This window comes from Stegastes partitus, unplaced genomic scaffold (genome assembly GCF_000690725.1).
Source record: "Stegastes partitus isolate 25-593 unplaced genomic scaffold, Stegastes_partitus-1.0.2 Scaffold334, whole genome shotgun sequence".
NCBI lineage: Eukaryota > Metazoa > Chordata > Actinopteri > Pomacentridae > Stegastes > Stegastes partitus.
In genome coordinates, this window is record NW_007578065.1 from 190,238 (window position 1) to 204,898 (window position 14,661).

The 14,661-nt window shown below is 44.7% G+C and overlaps 1 protein-coding gene across 5 annotated transcripts in view; it reads right to left on the minus strand.

Moving 5' to 3' along the window:
* Positions 1 to 10,101, minus strand: part of sulf2a (sulfatase 2a) — a 33,676-nt gene extending 23,575 nt beyond the window's left edge. For 4 of the 5 annotated variants that reach the window (XM_008283967.1, XM_008283965.1, XM_008283966.1 and 1 more), the window contains exons 1-2: positions 9,997 to 10,101; positions 2,723 to 2,791 (exon numbers count right to left, since the gene is read on the minus strand). The gene's annotated coding sequence lies outside the window, so the exon portion shown is untranslated. The remainder of the gene's footprint in view (positions 1 to 2,722; positions 2,792 to 9,996) is intronic. The other variant, XM_008283963.1, reaches the window with a different exon arrangement.
* Positions 10,102 to 14,661: the final 4,560 nt, after the last annotated feature.

The following is a 14,661-nucleotide window of genomic DNA, read 5'->3' on the forward strand; positions in this document are numbered from 1 at the left end:
ACCAAGATCACTCTTAAACTCTCTTACATGAGGAGTAGAAAAGCATTAAAATTAAATGAGGGAGCAAAGTCAATTCATGATGCACATAAAATGGCCAGTAAATTCATAGGGTAAGCAGACGAGAGAGGGACAGGAACACTACACCGCCTTGGTTTAAGGAGTAGAGAGGGACACTGTTATACTGCTGTAGAGATTCAATTAATTACGTCTACTTCGTAGTTAAGGGAGTGTAAAACACTATAGGCTAAAGACACAAGGCTTCAACCAGAATCTCCACCAGCTGTCCCATGTTTTTCTCCGAGTGGCCAGCGATGACATACTTGGTGTCATCCTGTGTTTGGTAAGCTCCTTTTTAAACACAGCTGTGATTAAAAGCTATTATAGCAATTATCTTAACGGCAGGAAAGCTGTGGACGGGAAGAGAAGAAGAGGGCCTTTTGTGGAAGTCAGATGAATGCTCCTTTCAGCACCATCGCCCCAGATTGCTTAAGTTAGATGAGTGGTTATGCAAGTGGGCAGAGGAGATTTTTTTCTCAAGTGCAGACACACACACACACAGACACACACTTTCGTCACAGCCAGCCACTTCCTTACAAATAGAGAGCCGACTTCCCAGCTAGCCGATGGGAGCTGACACACAGCAAAAGAATGAGCTGCCACAGTGTTGTTACTATAAAGCTTGGCCGGAGTGCCGAGTGGCCTCACTGTGTGTGGCGCCGCAGGTTGGCACACTCACAGGGGGCTTTATTGGGGTGCCGTCCTGAGCGTCAGGCAGCATGCCCGATGTTGACAAAGCCTGGTATCGCCTGCTGTCAGCCCATTCTGTGTGCACCCGGCGGAAAGAATCAATTAGGCCGAGCTCACAACAGAGCACTTTAATATTTGACTTTTAATCAGTGGGCAGAAGGCAGGATGGGAGCATGGAAGCAAGCTGGCAGTTTCCGTCTTGCTGATGTGGAAAATGAGGGTCAGGAAAATGCTCCAAGAGCCCCACTGTGTGTATCACATAACGCAGGGAGGATGTGAGGAACCTGCCTGAGGAGAAATTGCCACCAAAAACAGGCAAATCTCCCAGAGTGTTAAGGGAAAATATTCCTTTGTCACTCACAAGATATCAAAAGCACCTTACGCAACCGGCTGCAAGGAATGGGGGAGAAACATCACATAACTCTTGTTAGTAAACAACCAGAGCCCTGTGGAAGGGACAGTGGTTTAAAAGAGGAAAACTGAATTGATGAGGTCTTCACTCAGTGCATGAACTGCGCCTTTGAAGAGTTTCTCTTGAAGACTTTTGGTTTTTATCCCACACTGCCAAGGGCCTCCATCTGCCAGCAAGAAGAGGAGGTAGAAAGAGAGAGGTGAATGCTGTCCTCACCCTGCAGTTTTGAAGTGGAGATCAGCCCTCAAACAGAATATCTTACCAAAGGCACATCATTCACCTGTCTGCTCTCGCTTGTGTCACAGAGACAAGAAGGAAAATGAGAGTTCAGCTCCCTCAAATGCTCTGTCAATAAAAGCTTCAAAACCAGCATATAATCTTTACAAGAAAACAGTAAACTATCACAGCTATATTAGGAGCCCTTGTAGCAAGTCGTTTGTTAATCAAAAAGGAGAGCTGATTACAGTCCCATATACTGATGTTTTTGCAAGTGGTAATGAGTCAGCTGTGCACAGCTGTGCACATAATATGCCCACATGTGCTGAGAGCTGTTTCTTCTGCTGCTATCCAACTGTTCACACAGGATGACTCTGATCACAGCAGCAGCACAGGCATGCTACTGGTAAACAGCCAACAGGACAGTGGTGACACTGCAGTGCCTCTAACTACTAATTTAAAGCATAAAGCATTGCCAGTGTTATCATTGCTTGTTTAGTAAAGACATGAAGCTAGTTTACAGCCCAAAGCCACAGGAGGTGAAGGCAATTTTTCAGCTATTGATTTAATAATTCTGAGCTTTGTAACTGCCTCATTAATTCTCACAACTATTTCCCACAGCCCCACCTCGTCCCGATTCTCTGCATCTTTCATTTCACTTCTCTTAGGAACTGCCATTTGGACTGATGGCCACTGAGGGGGCATCTGCTGTGGCCACAACAGAGCCACAACACCCACAGGCCTCTTTGATCACAAATTCCATCTCTGCGGGGCCAACAATAACCATCCTCTTATTTGTGCACAACAAAATCCTAATCACTGGCATGCAGATCAAATGAGATGATGTGATTTTGAGACTGACTGAAACAGCGTGATGCATGAGTCGGCTTTGGAGGTGATGAATCTATCCCCCCGCAGTAAATAAAGTGTTGACACTAACTGTAGCCCGCTGTGTTGTTTGTTTCCTCAGGGATCTGTAGAATCCATGGTAACAGGAACAATAATCAGGCCCTGACTCATTTGTGCTCAGATGGAGGAGTGATACCCAGAGAGGTGGAAAGATAGATATATATATAAAGACTGTACAGGAGGGAGTGCTCAGTTAGGTACTGTAATTACATGATATGATTTGAATGACAAAACATAAAGACACAGCCTTGCATGCACTGACCCACATCTGTGAGTAAACACATGCAGGAAAGCAAACTCGGAAACCTCAAGTAGCTATAGAAACAAAACTAAATCTCTATCTACACATGCACATCAACTCTTTATATGTGTGTGAAAAGGAGCAATGACATAGCAGACGGAGATTTCACTTTAATAGCGAGAGGTGAGCAGTCTTACCTTCCTTTCTAAACTAGCTGCCTCTGATGTTCTGCTCTCCCACAGAAATCAGCCTCTGACTGCCAAGTTCTGTAAGCAAACACAAAGTCAAGAGTGGATGGATACTTGGAACATATGCAACTTCTATTTAGGAGCTCAAACAGAGCACGACTATCCCATACCGTTGCCATGCCTGCTTGTTTTCTTTTTTTTAAAGCTTTTTAATTATGAATCATGTACACATTCTAGTTCATCCATACTTGATCCAGGCCTGCTTTGTCTCTGTCCTCCCTAACAGATGCTATAAACTGTTCTGATGCCTCTCCCAGATATCGCTCCTCCCTCACACATACCCCAAGGATGGTGAAACATCTGCTTTAGACCACAACACTGTGACAAACTGTAGGATGCAGAGACTTGAAGAAAGAAAAAAAACTACACAGGTCATGCCAGTATTCACACAAGATAGAATCAATATTTGACTGATGATGTGATGCCTGCAGAACCAGGCAGCAGTTCAGGAGGGGGGTTTAATTAGACCTGTGCCAGAAACAGAGAGTAAACACAGTCTCATTTTTAACATAATTACCTCTCACCCTCCAGGACATTTTTAGCAATAGTGATAATAATCAGTTTGTGTTTGTAATACTGTGTAAGCACTGCTCACTTTCAGTCAGGCACAGAAGTAAAGCCTCACACTGCTTTAAAGTAAGTGTCAGAAGCAGCTGAGGTACAGAAAAATTGCTGTTGTCACCCAGCTCCTTCCATCAAGCTGCCATCTAACACTATCTCCATGTCTCCAAGTGCCTCTAGTTGTGATCTTGTAAGCTACAAGGCCTTGTTCTGTGTCTGCCTGTGAAGACATGTTGACAGGAGTGGAGCTGTCTGATCCCTGTTTTGATTGGACAGGTGTCAGTGTCCAGCATGTAAACATCTGAGCTGAGCCAAACAAACTTCGACATCTCCATAACCAGCCTGTGAAATCCAGACCTTAATCTCTCTCATATACAGTCTTTGATGAGGTGTTTTGCACACACCAACGTGGTGATCCACACATACATCCAACCGCTTGGTATGTGCAGCATGGCTAAGAATACGCTGGAGGACCTTATAAGCCCACTGTCATCTCATTGCCAAGGCACGTCTGTGACCCCAGCTGCTCTCTGCCCGAGCCAGCGCTGCCAGCCACTCATGGGCATCAAAGAGAGGTGAGTCTGGACACCTGTGCCTGTCTATCTGTCTGTCTGTCTGTCCATCTGGAGCGATAAAAAAAGCCTAACTCCCTCATCAAGGCTTTTTTAGTGTATTCCTAGATAGCTTTCCACACAACTGACACAGGCATTCAAAAGCGACGGAAACAATGAGGAGCAGCAACTTCAGCTGTGTGACAACGACACAAAACAGCAGAGACATCATTTATTTTGACAGGATTTTACTCGGCCAAAGATGACATCCACATAAACTTGCGGCATTCAGCAGACACAGCAGGCTGCAAATGGCAAAAGTGATTTACTTTCTTTCTCTCTCGCTAAAATAAAGGAGTGACAGATTTAATATAAATAAGCAGAGAGGGGGAGGAAGAAGGGAGGGATTGGAACAGGCTGTGGGTGACAAGGCAGTGTGACAAGCGTGGCAACTGAGAGAAAATGCGACACCTGGCCTTGTCCTTGATGTGAATAAGAGGATGATACATCAAAAAGTGACAGGGCAGAAAGATGGCTATTACCCAGGCAAAGAGCAAGATGAAGAGGAAGAGGAGGAGAAAGTGACTATTTTTACCGGCGATGTAAAAATACACCAGGGGTTCACTTAATACTCTTTTCAATAGAGAGTGTTTTATTGGTAGCGATGATCTCCTCTTCTTGCTAGTTCTACATCAAAAATGTGAAGACATTTCCAAGCAATGCGCTCAAATGCCCATGTTTACCAAATAAAAACCATCCGGCTACTCTGTCCTCTTTTTCACTGAGATAAATCGGAATGAGCTGTCTGTTCAGGTGGATCCTGATGAAGTTTGACCGAGAGGGTAAATGAGCAGCGGCCCGAGGACGTGTTTTCTTTGATTGGATGCATTTTCCCTGTTGGAGAGGAGGCTGATTGATTTCGGTGGGCTGGAACCTCGACTCTGCCTCTATTGATCCCTTATCCCCAGCCCTGTCTCTTCCCCAATTAAGAGTTCACTAAGCCACCACTCCTAATGAATACCACCTTCCTGCCAACGTCTCAATGTTACATTCACTACACTGTCTCCTGTGCTTTTTCGCTTCGTTTCTCACTTCTACCCACCACTCCTCCGCCCCCGTTGTTGTTAATGCTCAAGCACATTTGAACAAAAACGATGGAACTGATCTGGATTTGCGATGAGGTAGCGTTTGTGGAGGCGGGGTCAAGGTTAGTGAAGAAATCCCGCAGTTCTTTAAACAAAAGCCTGAAGTAGACATTGCAAATCTCTGTACATCACTGGGAATCAATTCCTTCCCCAGCAGCCAGATTTTAAGGATTAGAATGAATTGAGCTACTTTGGATGTAGAAATCTGGGTGTCAGGCGAGCGAGATCAAAAGATTCATTAGATGAGAATTAGATCAAACAGAGTCAAAGTTGTGAGGACAGAGAGAGGAGGAATGTGTAAGAGTGAGAATGAGTGAGAATCCAGACGTAGGAGCCAAAAAGCTGTCTGAGTCAGAATCAATTTAATTGTCAGGTACACACAGATACAAGGACTCTGCCTGCCTGTCTACCTCGCTCCAGAGCCGTTGGCACGTCAATCTCTTGATCTGCCCACCTTGCGGGTGCAGTCAGGGAAAAAAAAAAAAAACAGTTCAGTCACAGGTTAGTTGTGCTCCGATATAGCTGGCCCTCACTGCTGTGGTGGAGTGAAAAAAATCCAATTTCAGAGATCTGTAATTCCATAAACCTTATTAGGCACAACAATGGCTACTACACCCTCAGGGAGAGGCATGAGGGAGGGAGGGGGGTGAGGGTGCACAGAGGGGTGGCGAGCTGCACTTGTGACCAAGCTAAAGGCGGGGATGGAGAGAGGGTGACGAACACAGAAATGAAGATTAAGGTAGAGTTGGAGTGTAGCAAATCAGGGAAATGAAGAGACAGAGGTGTTCTGGCTCGGCTGCACTTTCAGTAAGTCACCGTGACAAGGTATACAACATGATGAAATGAGTGACACACTAAGATTTGCAGGGTAAAATTTTCAACTTGCCAGCCAGTATTTGCAGTAATCTTCCTCACTCTTGCTGAACTCGTATCTGCTTTACCTAAAACTCACGTCATTTTCTGATCTCTTAAATTTGTCATAGCTCTCCTTTTTTTTTGTTTCCTCTCCTCTTTCTTTTACCTCTTCTTTGCTTTAAAAGCCAGTGCAGGTTATGTATAAATTCCACAAAAGGATAGAATACATTTTCGTTGGTTTGGGGCAGCGTGTCCTACCATCACCACTGCATCCTGTATTCATTTAATTGTAACATCAATGGGCCACTTAGTCCGCTGTTATCTGAGTGCTCTCATTGATTGTTTGCCTAAATTCAGGGGAGTGGGGTGTGTCTGTTTGTTTTGCCTTACTAATGGACAACATCTCAGCGCACACCTCAGTTAGAGTGAAGCCGAAAGCAAGCAGCGGAGGAGGGACGGCCATAACGGATAGCAACGCGGACAGAGATGAGAGGAATAGACAACAGATTGATCGATAAAAAGAAACTCTTCAGACCTATATGAGAGGGACCCAGGTGGAGAAAATGCAGATGAAAGTAATTACGGCAATAATTACATCCATGGTGATAAGATTTTGCTTATCAGACAGAAAAAAAAGGTTGAGAAAAATGGCTTTGAACTTGAGTCAGATTTTGGCTGTGTTCCAAAATCTCCCAATCACTGCTCTTAGCAACCACGGTTAATTCTGTCATAAATTATTCACAACTGTAACAAAACTGTAGCAAAAGGCCACAGATAACCCCGGGATCTAAAGGCTGATTAGAGGAGGAGATTGGAGCAAGGATTTAATACAAAATTCAGAGATATAGCAGGGCTTTAGTGACATCTCTGCTTTTTGATATTGCAAGTGAGAAGGGGCCTCCAGCCGCTGTCTCTCCTGAGACAGATAGGGCAGTGAAGCTCGTACTCTGTGGCCAGCAGGGTATAATTACATTTCCCCGTGGGGCACCTCCGCCGCAGCAGCTCAGCCATATAGAGGGAAGAGATTGAAATCTGATTGCACTCGCACACAGCAGTCGAATGGCCGTCAACACATGAACATTGGGAATCACACGTACACACACTGTGCGCGCCGATCGGATACAACGCGGGCGCCAACACGGACGGGGGGAAAAAGACGGAATCGGATGCACATACAAACACACACCAATGCACTTCTCCTTATTTGCTCCTATCAGCGGCAGACTACTCTTCGCTCTTTGCGCTCTGTTCAGAGAGGAGTGTGAGAGGTATTGTCAAAGAGCCCCTCTGCCTCTCTATCATTAGAGCTGAGAGGAGCAGAAGCACTGAGATTTACACACTGATCTCCTGAAGCCGCCTCATCGCAGGACCTGTTAACAGCAGCTCATACATACAGATTAACAGGGATTCACATGAGTGCTACTTACTGTGAGGCTACGTTTGATGTATTCTAAAGAAGCTTTGTGTGTAAGTGAATGAGTAATGAGCTGGAAATCAAGCTCAAATTTATGCTAAATAAAATGGGAATTAATATATAGCCTAAATGTATGTGAATGCATTCCAACATCGCTGTAGTACTCCAGCAGCACGATAACACAGTTAAATAATTAATCAAGCACCAGAAACTCAGATATATCATTGCGTTTAATTGCCTCTTCTCACCTTAGATGGTATTTTGTGTGGTGCTTTTTTAATGCTTCCACCCCCATCATTCTGGCTCTTTCTACTGGAAAGAAGCTATGTTACGGTTTAGGGCAGAATGACATGCATGCTTTGTGTACGATAGATGAAAAAGCAGGTAAAATTGGAAAATCTTTACGTGCAAAATCAAAATGCGCATAAAAACAAATGGATTGAAAATGTACCAAACGGTGTGGCTCGAGACAGTGAAGGACAAGTGGGAGGACAGGAAGCGGAGCAGGTGGAAGAAGCTGTAGCTCTAAGAGGGCTGAATGAAGGTAATGGGTGACATTAGCTTTAGGACCCTCTAATCTCACCTCACTGTGTCTAACCACAAAAGGTCAAGGCGGCGGTAAAACGAGCAGACAGCGGCGCTGCCCCAACCGCCTGCGGGCCCGCAGAGACTGTCGAGCAGTGTCACCTTGGCTGCTGTCACTGATATCTGCCACCTGTCACCACGCTGCCCCCTTGGCCAGGGATGAGGCTGCGCTGACAATAGGTTTGTCGATAGCACTTCCTCCCAAGAGTGGAGACGGGGGAACGTGTCCTCTGCTTTCACCAACAGCTCGAGTCAACAGCCACGGCGTGCTGGCATTAGCATACAATACATATTCATGCTGGTGTCTCCCTCCGACTGCATCGCCAGCCCTCCTGCACATTTTCCAGCCATTTTTTTACAAACGGCATGTCAAGCACCCCATTTTCGCCGGGAGTCCCACATGGCCTCTTATGAATTCACAACACGGCCTCTGCAAACAAACATCAACAGGTCTCAAGGTCGTCGTTCACACTGATTGTGTGTGTGTCTTTGTGTGTGTGTGTCTGTGTGTGGCGTTCATGTGTCTCACAGAGAGTGTGTGAACAAAAGAAGAAGAAATACAAGAATGAGAAAAATGGCTGATGGGTAACAGGGTACAGTGCATATGCAGAATGCAGGTGAACACGTTTTTTTGTTGAATAACAACAGAATGCTTGTAATTATTTTAGATCAAATAAGTGACGAAGATTTTTAGTGCACTGCCCATCACATTAGCGAGGGTAAGCAGGCAATTACTGCTTAGTGTGTGTGTAAACATAAATATGATCAAACGGCACATGTGGGTGCGTGCATGTGTGTAGCACGCAGCTGCAGTCTGAACATGTCTGGGGATTAACTGACAGGTAGACTAAGCAGGAGCATCCTCCTTCAGTCCACTGGCATCTCAGTGAGAAAAGAGGCCAGTTGATGTGGGGGTTCGAGCTTCCGTGGCAGAGTGCGTTGTGATAAATAATGAATGCTTAAAGAACAGATCTCTGAAGCTTCTTTACTTTCCATCCATCCCTCCATCTTTGCATTCGTTCATCCATCCACCCATACTGCTACAAACAGCACGGGACATTCAGCTGTCTCGGTCATAAATATTTCAGCCTCTAGGTCAGTGCTCGCATCCCACTCCACTCCACTGATCTTAACCGCCACCACTTGGTGATGACACAGCCTTTTGACCCATAAAGATATTGACAAAACACTGATAGTGAGCACATGAACTGGGACAAGGCTTGCACACGAAAGCCGTGCAGCCTTCTATAGGAGTGGCAGCGACGGCAACTGTTGAAATGGCGACACTTGAATGAATGCTGAGTGATGGACACCGAATCAGTTTCTATAAAAAGGTTGCCACAAGGTAACTGATCCAAAGCTGGACTGGTCTTGCCTTTAGAAAAAGTTATATTTTCGCTGCTGTTGTTCTTGCTCTAATTTTAAGCCCCCGCACACACTATTCAGCAACAGTCAGGATTATATTTGGCTGGGTAAATAGAAAGCAATGCTGAGACAATGACTGTTCCATTTCTCAAAACACCACAGACTGTGAAACAGGAGGACAAAGAGATCTAATTACAAATTGGATTCAACACCAAGACAGACCAAGGAACTGTAAAAGCTGTGCTGACTTGTTTCGCTGAATAAAGAGGATTCTTTCGGATTCTCAACACAGCTTAGATGTAATAACTATCCATCTAAGATATGTAGGAACAGGAACAGCACTTAAAAGACAGTCACTTAAAAGCCTAATGGAGACGCAGCACATGTCGACAGCGTCCTGCTCAGAAACTACCAACTTGTTCCACCGAATAAACAACAGCCTGTCTCCACACTGCTCTGTTTCAAAGCCAGACACTTCAGTGCATCCAATGAACGAGAGGTCTCATCTCTCTTACCCCGATGAACAGTGCCGTTAGCGACTCCATGCATAAATCTCAGAGGCGAACAGAATGGATCAGAGCATTCAAGTGTAAACTAGGGCAAAGCTCCAGCACTGTACCTTCTAGATACGCTACTCTGGAAGCAAGTCCTGCGGAGAAGCAAGCGATCACATGCTGAGGGATACACATGCTGCTCTCTGTCATCTATGACAAACACACACACATGCACAAACACAAATTCACACACCTGTTTGGTCAGTCCAGTACCACTCAGTCCTGTCTGATCCGTTCAGATCGGGTCCGCTGTGCTGGCAGAGTGAGGAGCTCGTCTCACCCCCCACACAGCCCGGTGCAGACAGCTCACTGTTATAGATGCACTGACAAGTGAAAGGAGGGAGGCGTGGTTTCACATGAGATAAATAAAAGAGGGAGGGAAAGAGGGAGGAGAGGCTCCCTCAATCTACAATTCAATTTTGCCCTCACTCCCTTTTTCAGCAGTGTTTTTGTCCTCCTCTTCTTTTAGCATATTCCTGCTGTTATTCGAGCGCTCCTTCTCCTTTTCCATCTCCCTGCCTGCATGTTATTAGTCACTGGTTCTCTCTGTTTCCATTACTTTAAGCCTTTCTTCTCCTGTGTTGCTTCCTGTTTCTTCTCTTTCTCCTTGTCACATTTTCCTCTGCCTGTTCCTCTCTCTCTAGGCTCTCATTCATGGGGCAGTAGTGTGTGTGTGTGCGTGCGTGCGTTTGTGTGTGTGTGTGTGCGTGTGTGTGTGTGTGTGTGAGCGAGACACTGAACCAGGGCAGCTCCGGCCATCTGTTGGAGCCTGTGAGCTTCACCTATTCACAGTCTCATAAAGGCAGAGGCACACAAGAGAGAAAAGAATGGGAGGGAACGAAGGATCAATCTTAATGCTACAGAGTTGGGGAGGGAAGGCACAGCCTGGCACACAAACCATATCTATCAGGCTGGCACCACTGGGGAGCGCTGGCATGGGCACGCCGGCTCACTGGGTCCAGGCAGCACAGGGAATTTGGCTCAAGGTGCATGGGCATGCAGGGAAAAAAAACGCACACCCAAATCAATTTATGCACATGCACACAAAAGGCATATATGGGTGAGTTCACAAACACACACACACACTCGCACAAATCCACAAAACCAATTTCCTTTTTGACAAAACAAACAGGATCTATCAAGATGGATAATCCTACAAACTCAAAGAGACAAGGGGATGGAGAACTGGGGACAATTCTAAAAACTCGCACATGCAAAGCCTGCCCTGAGTTCCTCCATCACAGCAAAGCTAAAGTAGGCATTTTCCTGCTCAGTTTAAGCCAGGTATTTCTCCTGAGTGCTGGTGTCACTTCCTATCCCTGGCCAGGAGGGAGAGGTGCGGCGAAGGGTGGCGGAGGGCGCAGACATCCATCACTGTCTGCACCAGCCGTCCCATGATGGATGCGCCTGTTTATCCCTCTCTGCAGGTTATTTAGATGCAGTCACAGCCAGAAAGATTAGTGATGGAGAACCTCTGCACCCCTTTGCCTCCCCTCCCACCCCATCTAATCAATAACACTCTTATCTATTATCTGCATTTCAAGGTATTTCTCCATGGAAATTTGAAGCACAGAGAGAAAGAGAGATTAATTGTCCACCCCCTCTCAGTGTTTTCAATTACAACGTCTGCAATGGATCATCTATCTGTCAGCTTGGCACACTGTGCTATTTGTGTCACTGCAAAGAGATGAAACCATGGCGTTTTGAGAAAAATCAAACGGCATTTTTCTGGCCATGACTGTCCGTTGCAGATGCAAAACAAACTATTGAGGGAAGGGGATTTACTTGGCATGTGAGGATAAAGAAAATATCTCCTGCTTTAACATCAGGTGCATTCAACACTAATCCTCCCAAAAAAAAAAAGAGCATTGTCATTCAAGCCAATTGGAACCACAAGCCCTTTGTAAGAATGGATTAGGCTGTTCTAATACTGTTCATAATAATCTCAGAACAAAAGATTGACTGCGGGAAAATGATTTATTTTTCCATTATATGCATATAAGATGATGTCTGAGACTCTGGGACTGCTGACATAAAAGAGCCATCTAGCTGTTCTTACATGCTGAATTACAAACAATGCCCCAGAGATGGCCATGTTTTTCCTGAGCGATGCCGACATGCCAACACAACAGCCCAGTGACACCACTTTAGCACATTGTTTATTCATGCTTGTGCGCTCTCTCTCTCTCTCTCTCTCGCTCACTCACTCACTCTCACGCACACTTAAGCTGTGTCATCCCGCTGACTTCTAATTGTGTCTAATGCAGACCAACAGATGTACTCAATGAAATGAGTGTATGAGAACAAGGTTACTTTCTTTATTTAAACTAAAAGGGTGATATCTTCCAACCCCGCTGGATTCTGGGAAATTTCCACAGAGGGTGAGGAAGAAAAGACACAGAGAGAAATGGAAAGCCAAAGACAAAAAAACAAAAAACAAAGATGCAACAAAAAAAAAAGAATACAAATGTCTGCATGTCGACAGAGAGGAATATCTGCACTTTAAAAGCAAAGGAAGGGTGTAGACGTCGGGGAACAAATTTTGCTTTTCTGTTTTCTGCTTCATTGGACACAAAGCGGGAAAGGCCTTGTGCGCAACCTTTGCATGATAATGCCAGGGCAGGTGTATAAATAAAAATGAATGATTTCCCTTCTGATAGCGCAGAAAGACAACTATGTTCTATCATGCTGAGATCTTGTCCTTGCCTGTGAGTGTGCTGTTACAAATGAATTTGTTCCTTTTTTGCACTGTGTGTGCCAGGCTGATAAAAATATCCCTTGTCAGCTGGCTGCATGAAGAGGGGAGACTCAGTGCAAATTAGGCAGACCCCCTCAGCGTCTTCTCTTCACCAGCTCTCTCCATCTCTGAGAGCTCTACTCCTATTATTTCTTGGTATGGGCCACTTGGTTCAAGGCTGACTTCTCTTCCCCACCACATACATTTCCCCAGCACCCTGCCCTCTGTCCACTCTGCGAATCCCTGGTTGGAAGTGTGTGTGTACAAGTGGGTCCTGGGCGCTGAGACAGTTCTGCATCACCATGGCTACCTTGTGATAAGAAACAGAGATAGAGAGGAGAAAAGAGAGGGAGAAAAACATAGGAGAACCCACGAGCTGACGATGTGGGGACTCAAGGACACGGGATTGACAGAACTGAGGATAAGAGACGTCCTGGCACTACGAAACAATTCTCCTGAAAATAGCACAGGGGCTACTGCAGGTGGAATCGTAAAAGAGCTATCCAACTTCTGAGCACATGGCCTCAGTGGCAGACAAGTACATTATACCCTCCCTTGCCTCCTACACAGCTTGCATGGGCTCAAACATACTATAAATCTCCCATGTGTATTAAACTACAATGGCGAGATAGAAAAAACACACAAACATCAGAGGATTACACACGTATATCCAGAGGACAGCTTTCTTGGCTGATTACAAATTTAAATAGTGGAATCAGTTACATTCTGCAGCTGTGCTCACTGCTCCCGGACTGTGTTTCCTCCGCTCACGTTCCTGTGGCGCAGAAGGTCGTCGGAATGGCAGGCTGGATGAGCTCAATACCCCGACATCATTACTTTCTGGCAATGATGCACGCCACACATCGTCCTGTCATGTCTAATGTAATCTCCTCCTATTTATTTCATCCCTGCTGTCACCGTCATATAACTCGCTCCCATTGAAAATATAAATAGTTCATAAGTCTGTTATGAGCAACCATCGTTTTCAAGCAGTGGTTCCATATCCTGAGGTGATGCTATAATTCATTCATGAGTGTCACGAAATTCTGAGCGGTACAATTAAAAAGAATAGAGGCTTCGGCAAAGTTTCTTCAACTCGGATTTGAAATGTAATTGCTAAGCTTTTGGTCCTTTTTCAGATTGAAGAAAGTCTGGAAAAAGAATCAAAGCTCTGCAATAAAATATGAAACCTACAACAGAACAACTTTGAAAAGCTTTTGTCCTCCTTAATTGTACCTCAGACCATAGATATCCTTCTAGTTTTCCGAGTTCTTTCAAAGCAACTCTGAAAGCGACACGAAAATAACAACAAATACAGCTGCACAGAGGCTCAAAGCTAACAATCAGAAAGGCCGACACGGTGCCCTTGTTGCAAATATATAGTAGATAGTTATCTTTTACTACGTACACTCACAGAAAGAAAACGTCAAACTCAAGCATAATAAAACTGTCACTGTGTTTATGTTTGAATAAAATGCACAACAGAAGTGAAAGAGCTGCTAATGGAAGCAGTAAAGTGAAAATATCATCCTCTCTAAAGGTGCATATTTTGATTGTCCAAGTTTTAAGAGCTTTATTGAGGTTTGATTGAGGTTTCCTGGTAACTGGCTCAATACGCCCAAAAATGGACACAATTAGGTATAGCTTAATTAAATGATTTAAAGTATCTTTGGGGAAAAAAACTAAAAGTTTTGTGAGCGAGAAAGGTTTTTAACATATTGAAAACTTAGCATCCAAGACGTAGACTGACTGACATCCCACAGTGCTTCTATCATTTCTTGGTAGTACAAAACTGTAGGCTACATTGATTTCCTGTTTACTCTATCTGCCAAAACAGTGTGCTGTCAACATCAGTACATGGTGTACTATCACTTAGTAATTAGAATTAGGACGCCCTGCCAGGCTTACTAACAGAGCACATGTTGTGTGATCATCAGCCAGCAGGGGGAGGCGTACTCAGGTCTGGATGGAATAAATCTTCCGCTGGGTTAAAAAAAAAAAAACAAAAAAAAAAACCCTGATGCATAACTTTGAGCTTGAAAAGACAACTGCACTGATCTGAAAAGCTGATAAATATCTGATTAATATCTCATTGTATTCATTGAAATGGTAATGCTAAAA